General features: G+C 40.8%; 1 non-coding gene across 1 annotated transcript; it reads right to left on the bottom strand.

Moving 5' to 3' along the window:
* Nucleotides 1-5,113: 5,113 nt before the first annotated feature.
* Nucleotides 5,114-5,242, bottom strand: LOC136389903 (small nucleolar RNA SNORA33). The gene has a single exon (XR_010748456.1). It is a non-coding gene; the product is annotated as a small nucleolar RNA SNORA33 (small nucleolar RNA).
* Nucleotides 5,243-21,441: the final 16,199 nt, after the last annotated feature.

Raw genomic sequence — 21,441 nt, 5'->3', positions numbered from 1 at the left:
ATCTGTTCATCTAACTAAAGCAGGTTCCTGCATGTTATCCCACAGTACTCCTATTTCTATTCCATTGGCCAGAACTTAGTCACATGGCCATACCTAGCTGAAAGGGATGATGAGAAACACAGTCTTTATTTTAAGCAGTCAAGTGCCAGCTGCTAGAAATGGAAAGAATGGGTACTGTAGGATAACCAGGAGTCCTTGAATCAAAGATGAGATCTCCTTATCCCTCAGAATACTGGGCCATAGAGATAAGACCTATCCTAGTTAAAACAAGAACTCTAGAATTTAATTATCAAAACTTTCCTCTGACTTGAAGCCAGACTTAATTTTTTTTTTTATCCAGTATAACCCTGGAGCATTGTAGATTACTTTACAATGCCTTAAGGACAGTTCCTGACACAGAGTAAGATAAAATATTGCCTATTATGGTCATGGTCTCTTTGTCATGAAGCCATAAAACCCTATATCTGCAAAAGAAATAACTTAGTCTGAACTTCCCCCCTTCCCCTGAGCCCTCACTCAGATGTTCACTTAGAATCTTGGTAAGCTAGTTAAAAACAAGGAGGTGAATTTTGGTAGAATAATGCTATACAAAAGCAAATAGCCATTAATTTTATATATATATATATATATTTATAAAATGGGGAAAAGTTTTTGATAGAGTTGTGTTTTCTCTCAACAATATCTTTATTCCGTTGAATTCCATCTCTCAGCCCTTCCTAAAGGCTTCCGTGTCAGGTTGCTTGTCATAGGCCTTTCTGGTTCCGCCCCCTGTTAACTGCCCCTTTTGTGTTCATTGTTTCCTCATCTGAAAAGGTTAAAACTTGTATTCCCGTACATCACAGGATGTATGTGCCTAAACTTTCCAAATGAAAAGTTTTATTTGCACGTGTTTATTTTCTAATTGTTGGTCATTAATTTATTATAATCAGGCACATTTTCTAACAAAATGGTTATATTCTTGGTAACAAAACAAAATTATTTGCTTTTCACAGTTTTTATCTAGTAGTCTTTCTCAAATTTGCATATCAATATATCAAAGAGAATTGGTTTTCTTTTATAAATTCAGGCTTTTATGTCCAAGAATATCACTGAAAACTGGGTGAGAAAATACTTCTAAATTATATCTTTCTGTGTATCTTTTGCTGTGAACCATGGCTCAAGAATTACTATTTTTGTTGTATTTATAGGGATCTATTTTGGTAGCTATTTCCTGATGGGTAATTTTGCAAGACAGACCTGAGAAAACGTAGATAAGATTGTTGATCTATTATTTTATTTGATTAGAAAACATCCTGGGTAATTTCTATAGCATCAGAATGAGCTGGGGGGGAAAGAGAAATAACTACATATTTCCATTAATTGCAATGTAATAACAAATAAATACTAGGGAGGACATTTCCATTAGATTTTTTTTTTTTTAGAAAATTAAATAGAAAACAGAATTGCAGTTTACTTAGCGACAAATTGTTTTTGAGAACTGAATTTATAATTAGGCCAGACTAATCACCTGAATTTTACAAAGGAAACAAATTTTCCTCTAAATAACTTTAAGGACTATATCCATTGGAACTTGGATCATGTTCTTTTTTTCCTCTTTTTTTTTTTTTTTTTTTACAGAGACAGAGAGTCAGAGAGAGAGATAGACAGGGACAGACAGACAGAAACAGAGAAAGATGAGAAGCATCAATCATCAGTTTTTCGTTGCAACACCTTAGTTGTTCATTGATTGCTTTCTCATATGTGACTTGACTGTGGTCTTTCAGCAGACCGAGTAACGCCTTACTCAAACCAGTGACCTTGGGTCCAGCTGGTGAGCTTTGCTCAAACCAGATGAGCCTGCGCTCAAGCTGGCAACCTCGGGGTCTCAAACCTGTGTCCTCCACATCCCAGTCTGATGCTCTATCCACTGAGCCATCACCTGGTCAGGCAGATCACATTCCTTTTTTTGTGTGTGTGTGTGTGTGTATTTTTCTGAAGTTGGAAACTGGGAGGCAGTCAGACAGACTCCCCCATGTGCCCGACCAGGATCCACCCGGCATGCCCACCAGGGGGCGATGCTCTGCCCATCTGGGGTGTCGCTCTGCTGCAAACAGAGCCATTCTAGCGCCTGAGGCAGAGGCCATGGAGCCATCCTCAGCGCCTGGGCCAACTTTGCTCCAATGGAGCCTCAGCTGCAGGAAGGGAAGAGAGAGACAGAGAGGAAGGAGAGGGGGAGGGGTGGAGAAGCAGATGGGCACCTCTCTTGTGTGCCCTGGTCAGGAATTGAACCTGGGACTCCTGCATGCCAGGCCGACGCTCTACCACTGAGCCAACCCGCCAGGGCAGGCGGATTACATTCTTAAAAAACTAATTTATCTTTTGGGCACTCTCAGCAAAAATAAAATCTTCAAATGTTCCCTTATCCACTAATAAGTGTTAGCAATGTTTCTGACATCTTTATCTCACAGATAAGCAAAGGCTAAAATCCGTAATTCAAATTTTATTCCATCTCTTTTTCTTCCAAAGACTTCATTCTTACAATAAGTGGCTTCAAGGTCTCCCTCCTTGAATAATCCTGCTCTTATCACAATCTCCGACTTCTCCATGTTCCTTATTCCTTCCAAGGTAGATTAAGACCTGTGGGCAAACTGGAAGCCCAATAATTTCATGCCACCTTCAAACAATAACACTGGGGAACAAAGTTTTTGTTGCATCCACAAAAACACTTGTTCTTACCAAATTCGAGTGTGCTGATCTCAAATCTGACATTAGTTTTTCTCTGTAAGCTATAGGGTTTTTTGCAATTCAATATTTTAGGTTTTCATCTTATTATAAAATTTTCAACATTTAGTTTAACATAATGAAGTAGAATGTCTTCTTGGGCATCATCTTTGTGAAAATATAATAATTTATATAAATACAATGCAGTAAATACACTAATACATTAAAAATATAATTGCATCAGAATTTGTCTACAATTATGAAATAGAACATATTAAAACACTTATTTTAATCATAAAATTTGCGCAAAACTTATTTAAATTCTATTCAGGAAAATATTTGCATTTGTAACTCTTGCATTTGTGTACTTGTTGAGGAGAATCTTGTTTGATGCTCCAGCAGTAGTCTGTTCATCACTAACAGCTCCAAGATTTTTGGGAAATTTATCAAGGTGACTGTTCAGGAAGTGAATCTTAATGCTCATGTTACATCCAATGTCACAGAAAGCCAACAGCATCCTTTGAACCAGAAGTTCATAGTTTTCTGCTTTTTTGTTGCCAAGGAAGTTCTTTGTAACTGCCACAAAAGACTGCCATGCTGCTTTCTCCTCCTTATTCATCTTCCTGGCAAATTCTCCATCACATATGAGGGTTCGAATTTGAGGTCCATCGAATACACCTGCTTTTATCTTCTCAAAAAACAAGGCAGGAAAAGTAGAAATAATATGTTGAAAGCATTCACTTTCTCTATTCAAAGCCTGAACAAACTGCTTCATTAAGCCAAGTTCGATGTGAAGTGGGGGGAAAATGATCCTGTCTCAATTAACTACAGGTTCATTCACAATATTGTGCATCCCAACTTCCAGAGCTTCACGTTTCAGCCACTCCTTCTGTGTCCAGTGTTTCTCCTGAGCTCGGCTGTCCCACAAACACAGAAAGCAAGGATACTCCATGAAACCTCTCTGTTGTCCTAGCAGGAAATTTACCATTTTAAGATCCACACAAATGATCCAGTTATGCTCCTCATACTTCAGAAAGTCGAGGACAATTTTTATGTCATTCAAATCGGGTTGGTTAAACTGCTGAGGGGTTAATGACTGCTTGGCATCAGAAGAAGACCCCTCAGATTCTACAACCATTTCCTCATGCATTTTATCAAAATACACTTGATCACCATGTTCACTTTCTTCATCCTTAGAAGAAATAAAACCATTGAAAACTGGAACCGGGAGTGTCTCAGAGAGTGGGATAGGTCGTGTTGCTGAAGGCATATTAGGATATGTGATCATATGCCATTTTTTCTTGCCGATGCCCTTTGTATGGATCAGACAGAAATAACAGTCACTGCTGTGGTCCTTAGGTTCACACCAAACCATGAGAATTCCAAAAGGCATTCCTTTGCATTTTCCTTTTGTCCAGTCATGAAGCATTTCCTCACAATTATGACACACAATATGAAAAGCCCAATTCTTGTCTTGATCGCCAAGGGGAACTTGAAAATAGGCAATATATGCAAGTGTCACAAATGATGAAATATTAACGTTGAAGTGTATAACAGCCACATATATAACAGAAGGTGTCAGGACTATTCTTACATTTATGCCTACTTGAAGAAGCCATGATTCAATCTTAAAACAAAATAAGAGGATGTTTTTAATCAAATAAAGTTTTTTACATTTAAAAACAACTACAACTATGTAAAAGTGATGTTTGTAAAACATGAATTGCCTTGTGGTTATGCCCAATCCAAGAGTCATTGCCCTTTAACTCCAATTTAAAAACCACTGCATGTCATTAACTGTAAGAAAAGGAAATTAAATTTGCATAAAAACTAGAGCATGCACCAAAAAACAGAATTAGATTTGGAATCAGTGATTCAGAAATATATAGAAACAATTCTAAAACCTCATACAACAGAAAATTAAAGAAAAATCTGTTCCCCAGTGATTTGTAAACATCTATTCGACACACAATGCCAGTGGGATGAAGCTGATTACCTAATAAAAATTGTATGCCTTTCTTTTAAGTGCCACTGGATATAACATAGTAGTTTAACTTGTTTGAAAATGTTTCTTGAGTTGCAATTTTTCATCCTTTCATCTTTTAGTGATGAAATAAAGGGATGAAAAAACCATAACCTACATCACCGGAAGTCAAATGTCACATATCTGTTGTATTAGTTTGCTAGGGCTTCCATAACAAAATACTGCAGACCGGACGACTTAAATAACAGAAGTTTATTTTCTCACAGTTCTAATGGCTGGAAGCCCAAGATCAAAGTGCTGACAGGTTTGGTCTCCCGTGAGGCCTCTCTCCTTGGCTTGCAGACAGCTATCTGCCTTCTCACTGTGTTCCTATAATCGTCTCTCTGTGCATGCACCTGTATCCCAATCTCCTCTTCTTTTTATTTATTTTTTTATTGCCATTCTCAGTGACCTTAATGACTTCAATGTCTTTAAGGTCTGTAGTATGGCTTTACTATTGCCAGCTTTCTCTAAAGTTCTGAGGAATCACATTCAGGTAAGCAACTTATTGGCTGTCTCCCAATCTCCTCTTCTTTTAAGAACACCAAGCATGTTGGATTAGGGCCCACACTAACAAACCCACTTTAACTTAATTACCTCTCTAAGGCCCTGTTTCTACAATTTAGTTATATTCTGATGTACTGGGGGATAAGGCTTCAACATATGAATTTGAGGAAGGCATAATTCAGCCCAGAATTCACCGGCTATCCTGGAATGTTAAAATCCGACAGGAAAGGAATTTATTTCAACCTCTGACAACTTTTGTTCTTCTTATTCATGCTGTCATTGGTTAATTCTTATATGTGCCCTGACCAGGGATCAAACCTGCAACCTCAGCATGTTGGGACCACGCTCTAACCAACTGAGCTACCCGGCCAAGGCTACCTCTGACAACTTTTGATTACCAGATCCCTAAAGTAACTATCTGACATGGCATTTTGTACTTTACTTTTAGATTCCAAATCATTTTCTACACAAGAAAAATTTGCAGAAACAGAAGAAACAAAAGATTCCTTCACTAATTTGCTCCTTCATGCTAAAGCAGTGTGTCCTGAGAAAAGAATGGCAAAATAGTCCCTTTTGGAACTGGATAACCTCTAGGGAGGTACACTAAAGGACTTAAAAAATATTTTTTTAATCACTTATTCCTTGGAAGCAACATTATATCAAGTGTATCAGTTATGTTTTTGGTTCTGTTAAATAACAGAAAATCTTACTAAGAGGAATTTAAACACTGAGGACATTTACTAACTAGGAAGCTCAGTGCTGGGTATTCCAAGTTGGTGAATTCAGCAGCAAAATGAAGATGGAACGGGTGGTTTCCCATCTCCCCCTTCTGCCCTGTCGGGAGCAGGCTTCTGTCATCTCCTGAGTGCGAGGTGGACACCAGGCATCAGCCCCGCACACAAGTGTACCTAGAGCCTGGAAGGGGAGCCTGTATCCTCCAGAATCTGTTCATCCAGGAGGAAAGCTTTGCCCAGAAGACTGCCACTTACATACTATGGTCCTAAAGGATAGCAGAATATGTCATGCCAAAATGTGACTGTAGAATTTCAGAACATGCTGCCCCAAATATGCTGCTTTAGTATATTGATAGTTTTGAGCGGCAGGCACTTGAGAAACAGCATGTGCAGAGAGAGACTTTCTCTGAATCCACCTTTTCTGCTTAAAAACAGATCCTCCAAAAGGAACTCAATTGCCATAAATCCCCTTTCTAGGAGTTTCATCTACCAGGAAAGATTGGCTTTTGCCACAGGAGAAAAAAACTAGAAGTTGATACCACACCCAGGCATATCTTGTCACAAATTAGAGTAGAAGTCTATTCTTTTAAGGGTCCATTTATCTTTCCTAAGAATTGTTTACTCCCCAAAGAGGCCTAAATCTCCCCTCCCCTTTCTCTATTAAGATGACATTGAAACCTGAATTCTAAGCCATCACAGGGAGCTAGTCATCTTCCCCTGGGTATCTCCCATGTATACATGAGGTAAATATGTTAATAAACTTGTTTGTTTCCCCTGTTAATCTGTTTTATTACAAGGATCTCAGACAAGAACTCAAAAAGGTAGAGGCAAAGTCATTTTGCCTCCCCTACAGTCCCAGCCTCCCATAAACCATCCCTGGTAAAGGAAAACAGAATTCACTCCATTGCTTTTCACACAAATACATAGCAGAGATGAATACACGCTAGAGAGAAGTGCTTTTTTTTTTATTATTAAGCTTTATTTTTAACCTTTATTTATTGACCTGAGAGAGAGAAACATTGATTTGTTTCACCCATTTGTGCACTCATCTGGTGATTTCATATATGTGACCTGACCAGGAATCAAACTCACAACCTTGGCATATCGGGATAATGTTCTAACCAACTGAGCTATCTCACCTGGTTCTTTTTAATTAATTGCCTCACACAGGTATCAGGCACTTCAATAAGAATGGAATTAATTTGCATTTCCTCAGAATTTTCATGAGAGAATTTGAGTTTATCAGCACCATTCTTCTGATGTATTCTATAATGTTTTAGTGCTTTGTTCCAATTATCTGTTACATAAAAAAATTACTCCCAAACATGGTGTGAAATATTTATTTCTTTTACTCACTGACCTTGGGTCACATGAACTTATCTAAGCAGTTCTCACTTGAAGTCCACAGAGTTGTCGTCAGAAACCAGCTGTGGCTAGGGTTATGGTGAAGGTTTGTACCCTCAGCTCGGGCACCTGGGCTGACCCACTCACACATCTACAGCCTAGAACAGCTGGGGATCCTTGGCCATTTCCCTTTCTCTCTAGGAGATCTCCCCACTTGGTGACCTCGGGTGGACTTTTTACATGGCAGCTGAGGCTTCAGCAGCGAGTGTCCCACGAGAAACTTTTAGAAGCTACATGGCCTTTTCTAACCTAGCCTTGGAAGTCACACAGCATCACTTCAACTACATTTGCTCATCAAGGCAGCCACAAGATCTCCCAGGTTCAAGAGGAGGGGACATAAACTCCATATCTTGATAGGAGGAGTGATTGGTGGATATATTATAAATACCACCACACACCCCTTAGAGTTTGACCCTCCTGTCAGCTTCTCTGCTAGACCACCCTTAATTTACCTGAGTTCACAGAACTTGCTTTCCATAGTCATCCGATCTCCAGTTCCTCATCTCCCACCATTATCCTTGTGGTTAATTCCCACTCTTACTTTACATACATCCTTCCCCAGGATCAACTATTTAAAGGGAGAAGTCATGGTCTTTGTGAAAAGGGACCAGGACTTTTGGTTAACCCCTAGTTATATTGATAAAGCCAAAAACAATGTAGCTAAGACAAAGACTCTCATAACCACTGTTTTAAACAAGTAAATGTATAGACTTTATTTTCTCTCAAACTTTTTGGTCTCCAAAGGAGTAGGAAAATGCAGATCTCCAAGTAGCAATGGCGAAGCTTATCCTACACCAACTTGGCCCAAGGCTACCTAGCTGTTAAATGTGCCCCGCGGACAGGAGCAGCACAGGCAGGTTGTGTGGAAGGAAGGCCTGTCGTGGTAGCTCATTCAGAGCCTGCCTGTTCTCCTAACCCTCTGAAAGTAGAGGATTGGTTTTATATTGCTTTGTCCATCTACCAGAAAGGATGAGCATCTGGAATCTTATTTCTTTTTCTTTGATACCTCTCCATTCGGTATCAATCAAACTGACCAAACTTTCCTTGAATAAAAGATTCAAGTGAGAGCCTGGAGTAATGAGTATGCCTCAAAACAATTTTTCACAAAAATAAATAAATAAAATTTTCAGGGATAGCTTAACCATTTAGAAAGAAAGAGAAACTTACATATTTTATACATATTAGTAGGAAGAAAGGAAGTCAATAATGTCCTATCTAGGACACAGTGTCCTCTATGTAGAAATAAACTATTCAAGCTCCAAATATCTTTGATTCAGTCTTAATTTATATTAAAGTTACTTTATGTTCATTTGTCCGTTTTGTTTTAAACAAGAAATGCTGAGGGAAATTTTAATAAATTATCTTTGTAAGTACATTTGAAAATACAAAACACAAAATTTACAACTAGTTTTGTATAAAATGAAATTGAGCAGGGTCTGACTTGTGGTGGCGCAGTGGATAAAGCATTGACCTGGAATGCTGAAGTCACCGGTTCGAGGCCCTGGGCTTGCCTGGTTAAGGCACATATTGGAGTTGATGCTTCCTGCTCCCCCACTTCTCTATCTCTCTCCCTCTATAAAATGAATAAAATATTTTTTAAAAATGGAATTGAGCATATATACATACCAGTTATCATAAAATATACCATAAAATCTAAACGTATTCTGTATTTTGTCATCACAAAATTGAGTTTCTGTCTAACTCTGTGCCTAAGATGAGTTTTCCTATAATCTTCTAAATTGTCTTACTAGTTTTTAGTACTTTCACTTGTAACCTTGATGTTATAAAATTTGTTTATGGAAACGGCATTTGTTAAAGCATTGTAGGAAATTATTCATGGAGAGTTGTAAACTCTGTTTGCCAAGGACAGTTGATTTTATCACCTACAGTGTACAACTGGTCCACTGATCTTTGACTTTGCCAATCTAATGAATAACAAAAACACAAACATTATGGCATTGTAACAAACATTATAGTTTCTTAAAACTGGGAACATTGCTAAAAGTTCTACTAATTAAAATTATATTCTACAAAATAACATTAACAAAACAACTTAAAAACACAACATAGAATCTTGATTTGCCAAATTATGGTCTGGACCATTTAATCAAGTGAGCTTTTCATAAGTAACACGTGAAGATTCTCACCACCAGCTACTCAGAAGGTGCTTCCCACTTCCAACACCAGCCATTGTAGATCCAATGAAATTCAAGTACACAGGTCTTAGGGTCATGCTACAAGACAACTGACAAAAGGAAAAAGGGAGCAGGAACACTGTTTCAGTTTATAAGAGCCTTGGATAAGGGCCTTACTTGAAAAATAAGATATAAAAGACACCGGGGGGGGGGGGGGGGAGGTATTTGAGGCTATTGAATATATGGCCAGTATATTGGGAAATACTGTGATAATGCTATTATGCAATATAGGATTACATGCTAAAGTATTTTGGACTGAAATTTCATAGTCTACAACTCAAAATGGTTTGGTGAAAAACAACACAGATAAAGCATATGTGGCAAGATTATAGCAATTTTTGATGCAGAGGGTGGATATACAACTGTTGATTATTCTCTTTTTTCTAATTTTCCCAATATCTGAAAATTTTTAAAGTAAAAGTTTTAAAAATATTATTCCTGGCCTGACCGGGTCGTGGCACAGTGGACAGAGCATCAGATTGGGACGTGGAGGACACAGGTTCAAAACCCTTTGGCCACAGGCTTGAGCACGGGCTCATCCAGCTTGAGCATGGGGTTGCTGGCTTGAGCATGAGTTCATAGACATGACTCCATAGTCACTGGCTTGAACCCAAAGGTCGCTGGCTTGAAACCCAAGTTAGCTGGCTTAAACAAGGGGTCACTCTCTATAATGTAGCCCCTGACCCCCAGTCAAAGCACATATGAGAAAGCAATCAATGAACAACTAAGGAGACTAAGGAGCCGCATGAAGAATTGATGCTTCTCATCTCTCTCCCCCTCCCTGCCTGTCTGTCCCTATCTGTCCCTCTCTCTGTCACAAAAAAAAAAAAAAAAAAAAAATTATTTCTGTCTCCAAATTAAAAAAAAAAATTTTTTTATTTTGATTTAGCGAGAGAGGCAGAAACATCAATCTGTTTCTTTACATGTCTTGACCGGGGATCAAACTGGCAGCCTTTGCTCATTAATACAATGCTTTAGCCAACCATGCTATCCATCCAGGGCTTGAATAATTCCATAAATGAGAAGAAAAGCATGTAAAAGCTAGCTTGAGAAGATGGATCTGGCCTGACCAGGCGGTGGCACAGTGGATAGAGCATCAGACTGGGATGCGGAGGACCCAGGTTCGAGATCCCGAAGTCACCAGCCTGAGTGTGGGCTCATCTGGTTTGAGCAAAGCTCACCAGCTTGGACCCAAGGTCGCTGGCTCAAGCAAGGGGTTAGTTGGTCTGCAGAAGGCCCGTGGTCAAGGCATATATGAGAAAGCAATCAATGAACAACTAAGGTGTCGCAACGAAAAACTGATGATTGATGCTTCTCATCTCTCTCCGTTCCTGTCTGTCCCTATCTATTTCTCTCTCTAAATCTAAATCTCTTTGTCTCTGTAAAAAAAAAAAAAAAAAGGAAGGTGGATCTGTAACTTCAATTTTTTTTTTTTTTTTAGATTTTATTTATTCATTTTAGGAAAGACAGGGGAGAGAGAGAAGGTGGGGGAGGGAAGCATCAACTCCCACATGTGCCTTGACAGGGGAAGCCCAGGGGTTCGAACCAGCTGTTACAGACGACCTCAACATTCCAGGTTGATGCTTTATCCATTGCGCTACCACAGGTCAGGTAGATCTGTAACTTCAAAGAAAAGTTAGCAAGTATAATAAAATGCTTTTCTTCAGATGTTAAGGCCTTCATCATTAAAAGAAACCTAGGAAATCTGAATCACCCTCAGATTTCTGTGCTGGACAGAGATATATACCAACAGTGCCTCCCTTGTGTATGTCAGGCTGAAAGGCCAATGTGTAGTTACCCTAGGAGTCAACTGAGTCTACCAGAGGTAAAAAGTTTTGGACTTTCCTGTGTTTCTGACTAACATACTAAATCAAACAAGTGATTAGAATAAGCTTCTGCTATGATGTAACAATGAGTAACATTATCAGTAGTAATAACAATGCCCAACATTTATCAAGCACTCAGTGAGAGGCAGTAATAAATTGGTAGGGACAGATAATGCTTCAATAGTAATGACAGATAAGGCATTTTGCACATATTGAACTACATGGTCATTATAAATAGTCTTTCCTTCAGCCAGGTGTTATTACCTGTACGTGTGAGCAGTGTTATAGGAATTCAGAGGTTATAACTTCAGCCTGATATTTTACATTTAAGTTTACTGAAATACTATTTAATTTTATGGTAATAGACATATGTGAAGTGTTCCTTTTTCTCCCAATCCAATACTCCCCCCTAGTGGTGTCATGGCCCCTTTACAGCACTTCTCAAATCCTCAAGTGGGTGCAGAAAGGGATATATTTAATAGAAACACTTCATCAACAAATTGCTACCGAATCTGATTTGTGAACATCCGTTTCAAGTTGAGCCATTTTTTTTCTTCTTTTTTTCCAAGTTAGAAGAGGGGAGATAGACAGACTCGCACATGTGCCCTGACTGGATCCACCTGACAACCCCCATCTGGGGCCGATGCTCTGCCCAGCTGGAGCCATGCTCACAACAAGCTATTTTTAGCACCTGAGGCAGAGGTTCCACGAAGCCATCCTCAGCACCTGGGGGCCAATGCGCTTAAACCAATCAGGCCATTGCTGCAGGAGGGGAAGAGAAAAAGAGAAAAGGAGGATAGGAGAAGCAGATGGTCACTTCTCCTGTGTGCCCTGACCAAGAATCAAACCCAGGCCATCCACACACCAAGCCAAATCTCTACCACTGAGCCAACTGACCAAGGCCTGAAGTTGAGCCCTTTTATATAAAGGCTGTATTTCCCTTGTTTTTCCCTTCCATGAAAATGATGCTGTGTCATAAAAGTATCACATCCTATGGGCCCTAGCCTTTTATCACAAGGTACACTGTGAAAAGGCAATGACCTCTGAGAAAAACAATGTAAAAGGGAAAAGTACAGCTTCCACTGGCTGATTCCTGTCCCTAGCCTGCTACTGAGACCAGCGTCCTTGTAGAGATGGAAAGGGAAGAAACAATTTTCTGAATTTGAATCCAATTAAAATGTGATCCTAAGAACTTTGAAATCTTCATGCATGTATCAAATGCCAAAAATCCTTGTCATATCAAAAGTGGAGCTGCATTCTGTTTTGCAAGAGTTCCCGACTTATGTACTCATTTAGGGACAAGCTCTCATTTTGTTCTGGGAAAATCCTCAACAATAGGCTAAGTGACGATCAATGCAAAGGCTGAGGCTCTGGAATCATGTGAAAGGTTGTCACTGCAACAGGTAGAGTTAAAGCTTTGAATACTTTTTGTTCCATCAACAAAACAAAAATGTCAATTCTCTCAGTATGGCTTGGGACATTGCGAATAAAAACAGTTGTTTCTTTGGTGACACATGAATGTCTTACTGGTGCTAACAGAAGCCCAAAGTTAAAACAGTCATCTTCACCAAAAACTTAAGACTGACTTCCAAAATTACTCTCTAAAGGCCTTGCTGAAGGAGCATAGCTAGGATATAATTCACTGTAAGCAGAGATTTTGTGTCTTATTTATGGATATACTTACACCTCAAGGCCTAGACCCTTGCCAGGTTCAGAGTAAGCATTTCAATGTTTGTTGAATGAATACATGAAGGTAAAGTGCTCCCCTTTTCCTCATACAAACAATTCTGTCCTGGGACACCAGGAAAGGTAGGTTTTGGAGCACGCAAAGGCAGACTCTTGCGCAGAGCAGTGCCTGGCTGAGTTTATTTCTCTTGGTGTTGGTGAAGCAGTTTGACAAGAAGGGAAGAAGAGATGAATATGGAAGATCATGTTCCTGGGCCTGCGATGTGCCAATGTCTCACAAAAATGAATTAGGACAACGTGAAGGATAGCAGGCAGATGGGAGCTCAGAATCATAGTTATTTGGACACTAATACAAACGTGACCTTGACTGGCTCCCAAGTTGATGAGACCTTCAGCAGAACAGCAGCGTTAACTACTTCATGTTTCCTAAGCAGCTCTTCTCTTTTCTACCACTCTCATGTTCTTAAATGTGGAGGTTGGGGTCACTTCTTAAAGAAAAATGCTACAACTGTAAATTATAACTTCTAGTCCTAGAGCATATCCATTGTCAATTTTTTTCTCTTATTATTAAAAGTAGAAATCTAAGAATAATGTATCTGACCCTGTTTACAAACCTACCTATTCTTCTTTTAGTTCTGCAATCTTCCTGGCAGTTACTCCCTTTCTTACACAAAATGTAACTTATAAGACACTGGGTTACTGTTAATACATTCTATTAGCACCCCCTGCCACCCTCACTCTCACTCAGGAGGACAATTCTGGTCCATCCTAAATGCAACTGCCTAAATCTTCAGACATTCTCTAATCATACTTCCTCCTGCTCTCAGCAGCACCCCATCAGAAAAATCAAGAAATGCTGCAATGGATATTCAGATGCCAAAAAAACACAAATTTGCAATTAACTTGTTTTTCTCATCTACCAAGATATTTTCTAGATTGTAGGTGGAGTGCAGAACACATTCCTAGCAGCTGTGGCTGATGCAATGCTGTGAGAACACTCCAGCTCCCAGAAGCCTCCTGGGCATACCCAGGAAGGGAGCTCACCGCTATATGGAAGTGACTCAGCGCCAACCACGCAGCTCCCTGATCTTTTCAGCCAATGGCTATGAAGAACACGCTGTAACATCCTATAGGCTGAACCCATGTATATAAACTAGCTTACTTCCTGAATAAAGTGGATCTGTGTCACTGAACCTTGTCCCCAGAGTCAGGTCTTTGCGTCTCCGTTGTCCTCTCCCCCCGGCAGGACTTGTCCACAACTGGCGCCCTTTCCAAATTGCTCCAGGGTCCCAACAAAACTTTTTCAGATTTTCTAGGAAGGGTCCAAGAAGCTATAAAGCATAAAGTTAAGCACACTGATGCAGCCGATGCTCTAACTAAAGAATTGGTGTGGGAAGGCGCCAATGGAGAGTGCAGACAGGCAATAGGGCCAATTAGAGCTGCGCCCTAGATGATTGGGTCCTTGCCTGCAGAGATGCGGGCAGCAACTAAGCGGAGGCCCTCGCTACCGCTCTTGCAGCCCAGTTTAGTGTCTCCCATCAGGGAAGCCAACTGACACAAGGAGCCTGCTTTGAATGCAAGGGCACAGGACATTTTGTGTGGCAGTGCCCTAACAGGAAAGGAAAGAACAATAAAAAGCCACCTTCTGTGTGCCCCCATTGTAGAAAGGGATTTCACTGGAAGCAAGATTGTCGCTCAACCACCACCCAGGATGGAAAGCCTCGAGAGCCTTTAAATGGGAAGCAGGGCAGCTCTCAGCCCCGCCCATAAGAGAGCAACGCCCCACAGGAGTCTATTGGGCCTTACCCTTAACCCAGAATAAGGCCTTTCTAACCCTGCGAGTAGAGGGCCATCCCATCCTTGGGCTCATAGATTCTGGTGCTGATGTTTCTGTAATCACAGAGGAAGATAAAAAGGAAGACTGGGCCACGCGGTCCGGACCCTTAGTACAAGGAGTTAGTGGAGTACGACCAGCCCAACAAGCCATCCAGCCACTCCATTGGACAGATCCTGACGGGGTGACTGGAGTTTTCAGTCCTTTATTTATGACTGAATTGCCACATACACTTTGGGGATGGGATGTGCTGTCTTTACTTTGTGTCTCTATTACCAGCCAGCCCCCCCCCCCCCCAATTCTAAAGGCCACTGCTCAGTTAAAAACTCCAGAACCCGGCCCTGGCCGGTTGGCTCAGCGGTAGAGCGTCGGCCTAGCGTGCGGAGGACCCGGGTTCGATTCCCGGCCAGGGCACATAGGAGAAGCGCCCATTTGCTTCTCCACCCCTCCGCCGCGCTTTCCTCTCTGTCTCTCTCTTCCCCTCCCGCAGCCAAGGCTCCATTGGAGCAAAGATGGCCCGGGCGCTGGGGATGGCTCTGTGGCCTCTGCCTCAGGCGCTAGAGTGGCTCTGGTCGCAATATGGCGACGCCCAGGATGGGCAGAGCATCGCCCCCTGGTGGGCAGAGCGTCGCCCCATGGTGGGCGTGCCAGGTGGATCCCGGTCGGGCGCATGCGGGAGTCTGTCTGACTGTCTCTCCCTGTTTCCAGCTTCAGAAAAATGAAAAAAAAAAAAAAAAAAAAAAAAAACCTCCAGAACCCACCAAACTCACATGGGATACCGACCAACCAATTTGGGTTGAGCAGTGGCCATTAACAGCCTCTAAATTAAGAGTTACACAAACTAGTTCAGCAACAAACATATTGAGCCTTCCACTAGTCCTCATAATTCACCTGTTTTTGTAATTCAGAAAAAGGCATCTGGAAAATGGAGATTCTTTCATGATTTAAGGGCTATTAACAAGCACATGGCAAAGATGGGCACTTGACAACCAGGCTTGCCACATCCTTCTGCAGTGCCACAGGCTGCCCATATTAAAATTCTAGACATCAAAGATTGTTTTTTCTCAATCCCCCTTCATCTGGAGGACAGGCCTTATTTTGCTTTCCTTCTATTAATCATGCCCTTCCAGCTCAAAGGTATCAATGGACAGTCCTACCACAAGGCATGAAAAATAGCCCCACCATTTGCCAGTACTATGTAAGCATGGCAACACAACCATTACAGGAACGATGCCTCATCTACCATTATATGGACAACATATTAATAGCTCATGTCGATCCTATGATCTTAGAAGAATGTTACCAGCAGCTCTTAACTAATCTGAATGCCCAATGGCAAATCACACACCACCTTGGTATTCCTTATAATCCCCAAGGACAAGCCCTTGTAGAACAGTGACACAGAGACATCAAGCTTCAAATTCAAAAAGAAAGGGGGGAAATGCCTGGGGCCTCACCTGGAGAAGTGCTCCTCAGTGCTATATTCATTCTCAATTATTTAACTTTTGATTTTGAAGGAGTAACTCCTGCTTATAAACATTGGGGAGGCCTTTGTAGCCAACCGACCCTGTTGCCATTATTACGCTGGAAGGACCCAGCCACAGCTCAGTGGCAGGGACTGCACCCCATTCTAACACAAGGGAGAGGTTATGCTTGTGTTTTTCCAGAAAATAGCTTGCATCCAATTTGGATCCCAGGAAGGGATGTACGGCTACTCCTGGTGTCCCAAGATGACCCCACCAACACACCTCCTACACCTGCAAACCCTCCAGTTTCAGAAGCTGAGAGATGGAATGCAACCATATGCAGTACACAGCCCATGGCAAGCCATCCGTTCTGTGTTTGGACACTGGGATCTTTGTGGGAAGGGGGCATGCATGGACCTACGTCCATTTTTTACAATCAAAATGGAACTGTGTTTAATGGCACCTAGAAGGTCTCTGTAACACAATAGGAGGAGAGAAATGACATCCCAACCCCTAGGAGGAATCCCCTGTTTAAGACCCCCGTTCTATTTCCTAACTAGTCAAACATTACAGAAGTTTGCCTCATTGTTTAATCCAGCTAATCTATTAGCATATAGTATAATAGGTATTATAGTTGTTTTAGTTCTACTAGGATTCCGTTGCATAATGCTTAGCATTCAGAAGCTACAACAGCAGCAAGCTCATTCATCAAGTCCAATTGGCCTTAATTAAAAGAGAAGGGAGAGGTGTGGGTGGAGCGCAGAACACATTCCTAGCAGCTGTGGCTGATGCAATGCTGTGAGAATACTCCAGCTCCCAGAAGCCTCCTGGGCAGCCCCAGGAAGGAAGCTCACCCGCTATAAGGAAGTGACATCACCAACCACGCAGCTCCCTGATCTTTTCAACCTTGGCTTTGAGGAACACGCTGTAACATCATATTGGCTGAACCCATGTATATAAGCTAGCTTAATTCCTGAATAAAGTGGATCTGCGTCACTGAACCTGGTCCCCAGAGTTGGGTCTTTGCATCTCCGTCGTCCTCACCCCCGGCAGAACTTGTCCACGCTATATATGTTATTCTTGAAAAATAACTGTATTCTTTATGCATGTTTAACATCTACTCACACTTGATTGAACATATCAAGTGCATATAGTATTATAAGTCTATAGATGTATAATACTGTAAGTTTATAAAATTATATATTTAACATGTGAGAAACTTTTCAAACAGAGTATTAGCTCCTTAAATAGAAGGCATATATTGGCAAGGAGTAAGCTTTGAAACAAATTAGTCAATAATGGTATTTTCAGTTAATGGATCCTAAACCAGTCAAAGCCCTTTCTTGAAATTTTTAAATGTGGGACCAAACATAACTTACATTTTCTTTCAGGTGTGTTCCTTCAAAATTCACAAGTTAAAGCCTTAACTCACAAGTTAAAGCCTTAACTCTTAATGTGACTGTACTTGGAGATAGGGTCTTTAAGGAAGCAATTATAGTTAAATGAAGTCATAAGAGTTGGACCCTAATCCAATAAGATCTGTATTCTAAGAGGAAGAGATGCCAGAGCTCCCTCTATGGTGTCACAGAAGAAAGGATACATGAAGACAAGTAAGCATCAACAAGTAATCAAACATCTAGAAGCCGAGAAAGGGGCTTCACTAGGAACTGAATTGGCTGGCACATTAATCTGGGACTTCTACCTCCTAGAACTGTGAGAAAACAAATTTCTGCTGTTTAAGGCACCCAGTCCATGGTATTGTGTTATGGCAGCCTGAGCGAACTAATACAGGTGGGGAAGCTGGGAAAAACGAGTTTCCTGGAGGTCACATTTCTGACATGCTGAGAAAGGAACTCTGAAAAAATGAGCCAAGATAAGAAGTAGCTAGGCCCTGGCTGGGTAGCTCAGTTGGTTAGAGCATCAACCTGATATATCAGGATTGTACATTTGATGCCCAGTCAGGACACATATAAGAATCAACCAATGAATGCATAAATAAGTGGAACAAATCGATGTTCTCTCTCCCACACCCCTTCCTTTCTCTCTGTAAAATCAATAAATTAAAAAAAGTAGAGTCCTAAAAGCACTCATGTGCTTCAGCTATTTATACATAGAACAAAAATTAGAAGGCTATTGGAAACATTCCTCTCTATTCCATATTGTACTGACTCTGAATGAATTAGCTAAGAAAATGCTTCTGAAATAGTAATACAAGATATGCATTGTAGTTATTAAGCACTCTATATACACACCTTTCTTTTTCTTAGCATGCTTATTAATCATCTATAATAAACACCCACTTCTACCAGTTAAAAACCATTTATCACACATTTATTCTTTAACATAAGCTGCTCAAATTGCTTTTAGAGAAATATATTTTGTTCACTTTTCTATCTTTCAATCCTGTGAAGTTCTGTCAGTTGCTCTTTGTCTAGACTTTTACTGATAAGTATCAACACAGGGAAACAAAAAAGAGACTCCTAGCTCCTCATACATGACCAGAATTTCTGGTCTATTCCTTTTTACTATGTTCCAGCTAAAGTGGAAAGAAATCTTTTTAAAAAAATCATTATAACATTAGGATAGAATCAAGGTGGGAAAATGACCTGTAAAGATGTTTTTTTGTTGTTGTTGTTGTTGTTTTCATTGAAATAGTCAAAATGGCTAATTACATACTGATTTCCTAAGGCAGATACTGTTTTAAGAAAAAGCACTATGGGTAAAGCATTCAATATTAATGGTTATAAACATTTCAGCTAAGTGCATTAATTGAGGTACAATGTCCTGGAAAGAGATGTAATACCAGTAAGTCAAACAAGGATATCAGCCTTTAATCATCAGAATAATGCCAAGAGAGTACTTTTTTAGCAAATACCCAGAGGGAAGATGATAGCCTCCTAGAAGAGGTCAACGAAGGGAATCATATAATCTCAGAATTGGAGGTCAGAAAATCTCTGAATTCAAGGAAATAGCACACATACACACACAATGTTCTAGTACTGAGGCTCCAAAATCTAGTATTATGAGTTCCTCTTCCTCTAGCAGACTTCATATATGCTTTGAAATTACTGTTTCAGAAAACAGTTCTCTAGTTTTTCAAGCAATCTAACTAAACACTCAATCATATTTCACCTCTGGAATATTATGTGCAAAGATAAAACTTTAGAATATGTCTTGGGTTTTGATTGGTTTTCTTCATTAATGAGACGACTCCTTCAAAACATATTCTTGAAGAAGTTGCTTTTTTTTTTTTTTTGTATTTTTCCAAAGTTAGAATCAGGGAGATAGACAGACTCCCGCATGTGCCCGACCGGGATCCACCCAGCATGCCCACCAGAGGGTGATGCTCTGCCCATCTGGGGTGTTGCTCTGTTGTGGCCGGAGCCATTCTAGCGCCTGAGGTGGAGGCCATGGAGCCATCCTCAGCACCAGGTCCAACTCTGCTCCAGTGGAGCCTTGGCTGAGGGAGGGGAAGAGAGAGATAGAGAGGAAGAAGGGGTAGGGTGGAGAAGCAGATGGGCGCTTTTCTTGTGTGCCCTGACCAGGAATTGAACCCAGGACTTCCACATACTGGGCTGACACTCTACCGCTGAGCCAACCGTCCAGGGTCATAGGTTGCCATAGAAAAAATGGTGGCCCTGGCCAGTGGTTCAGCAAGTCTTGACCCAGTGCACCAGAGGTCACAGGTTTGACCCCCAGTCAAGGCACATAGGAGAAACAATGACTATACAACTAAATGGAACTAAGTAAAATGAATCTCTGTCTCTCTCTTCCCCTTCCCCTTCCCCTTCCCCTTTCTCTCAAATCAATGAAAAAGATTTTTTAATGGTGACTAGCAGTTGTAAAACTAGACTTTCAATTGAGATGGGTAGTTGAAGCAGGCCAGCTTCACAGGAGTCAGAAAAAGAGAATAAAAAGTTGCCAGTCATTAAGACGAAGATTTACCAAACATAACCAGTGATAACAGTATTCAAACAGAATAATCTGTAGGGGAATCAACCAGTGAAGTTGTCCTGAGTAAGATGGAACACAGTAGATTTCTTAAAATGGGTTTTAAATGAGACAGAACTCAATTTGAAATCTAGTTCAATATAATGGCTGTTTGATTTCTCACTGACTGTATTTCCTCAGCTTCTAGTTCTAACTATAGTAACAACTGGATGGGATAGAATGTCCAAATGTTAGTTTATGTTCCAACTTCTTGTTAAATCAATACAGTGGTTACCAGAATGTGATGTATATTATGAAACCGGAAAAGATCCAACATTTGTTGAGCAAGTCTTTGGGGAAGAGATAACAGTTATTGCTTTCTTTCTCCGGCTCCCTTTGTCCAGGCACTGGTCTTTCTGTAATTCACCATGAAAAACAATTTCCCTTCCTGCTTTTCTTCAATCTGTAGCATAGCTGGCTCCTTTTCTTCTAAACTCAAACGTCACTTCCTCTGAGATCTTTTCTAGCTTCCACTCCACCGTTTTTCCTGAGATCGCACTGTTGATTCCTTTATAGCAGCTCCTATTGTAGACCATTATCATGCTTACAAACTCATCTGTCTCTACTGACCAGAATGTAAACTCCGTGAAACTTGCTGATCAAGTTCACAGAGCTGATCTGTATTCTCAGAGCCTACAACCCAGCCTTACACAAAGTAGGCTGTCAACAAGTAATTGCTGGATGGATGGAGGGGGAAGGGCAAAGTCTAGGAGGTGGTTGATAAAGAGCATCCTCTGGTCACAACCTGACTTTTCATCATCTCCATGATTAACACCTGTTTTTAGTCTCCATCATTTCTCACCTGGATTGCTGTAGTACCTTCCTAGCAGGTTTGCCTACTCCAACCCTGGGTCCCCTCTGGTCCATTTCAACACAACTGCAAACCTAATACACTTTACAACATGTCTCTCTTTGCGAAACCCTGCAATGGGTGCCCTACATCACACAAAATAAAAACCGAAGTCCTTCCAAATAGCTTACAAAGCCCTGCTTAGTGTGGCCCCACCCTACCTGACATTTCCCTCACTCAGCAACAACTGCTCCTGCCTTCTTGTTCCTTGAACATGCCAGGCACC

Source organism: Saccopteryx leptura, chromosome 1 (genome assembly GCF_036850995.1).
Source record: "Saccopteryx leptura isolate mSacLep1 chromosome 1, mSacLep1_pri_phased_curated, whole genome shotgun sequence".
NCBI lineage: Eukaryota > Metazoa > Chordata > Mammalia > Chiroptera > Emballonuridae > Saccopteryx > Saccopteryx leptura.
Note: the sequence above shows the minus strand (reverse complement) of the source record. Positions and strands in the feature narration are given on the sequence as shown.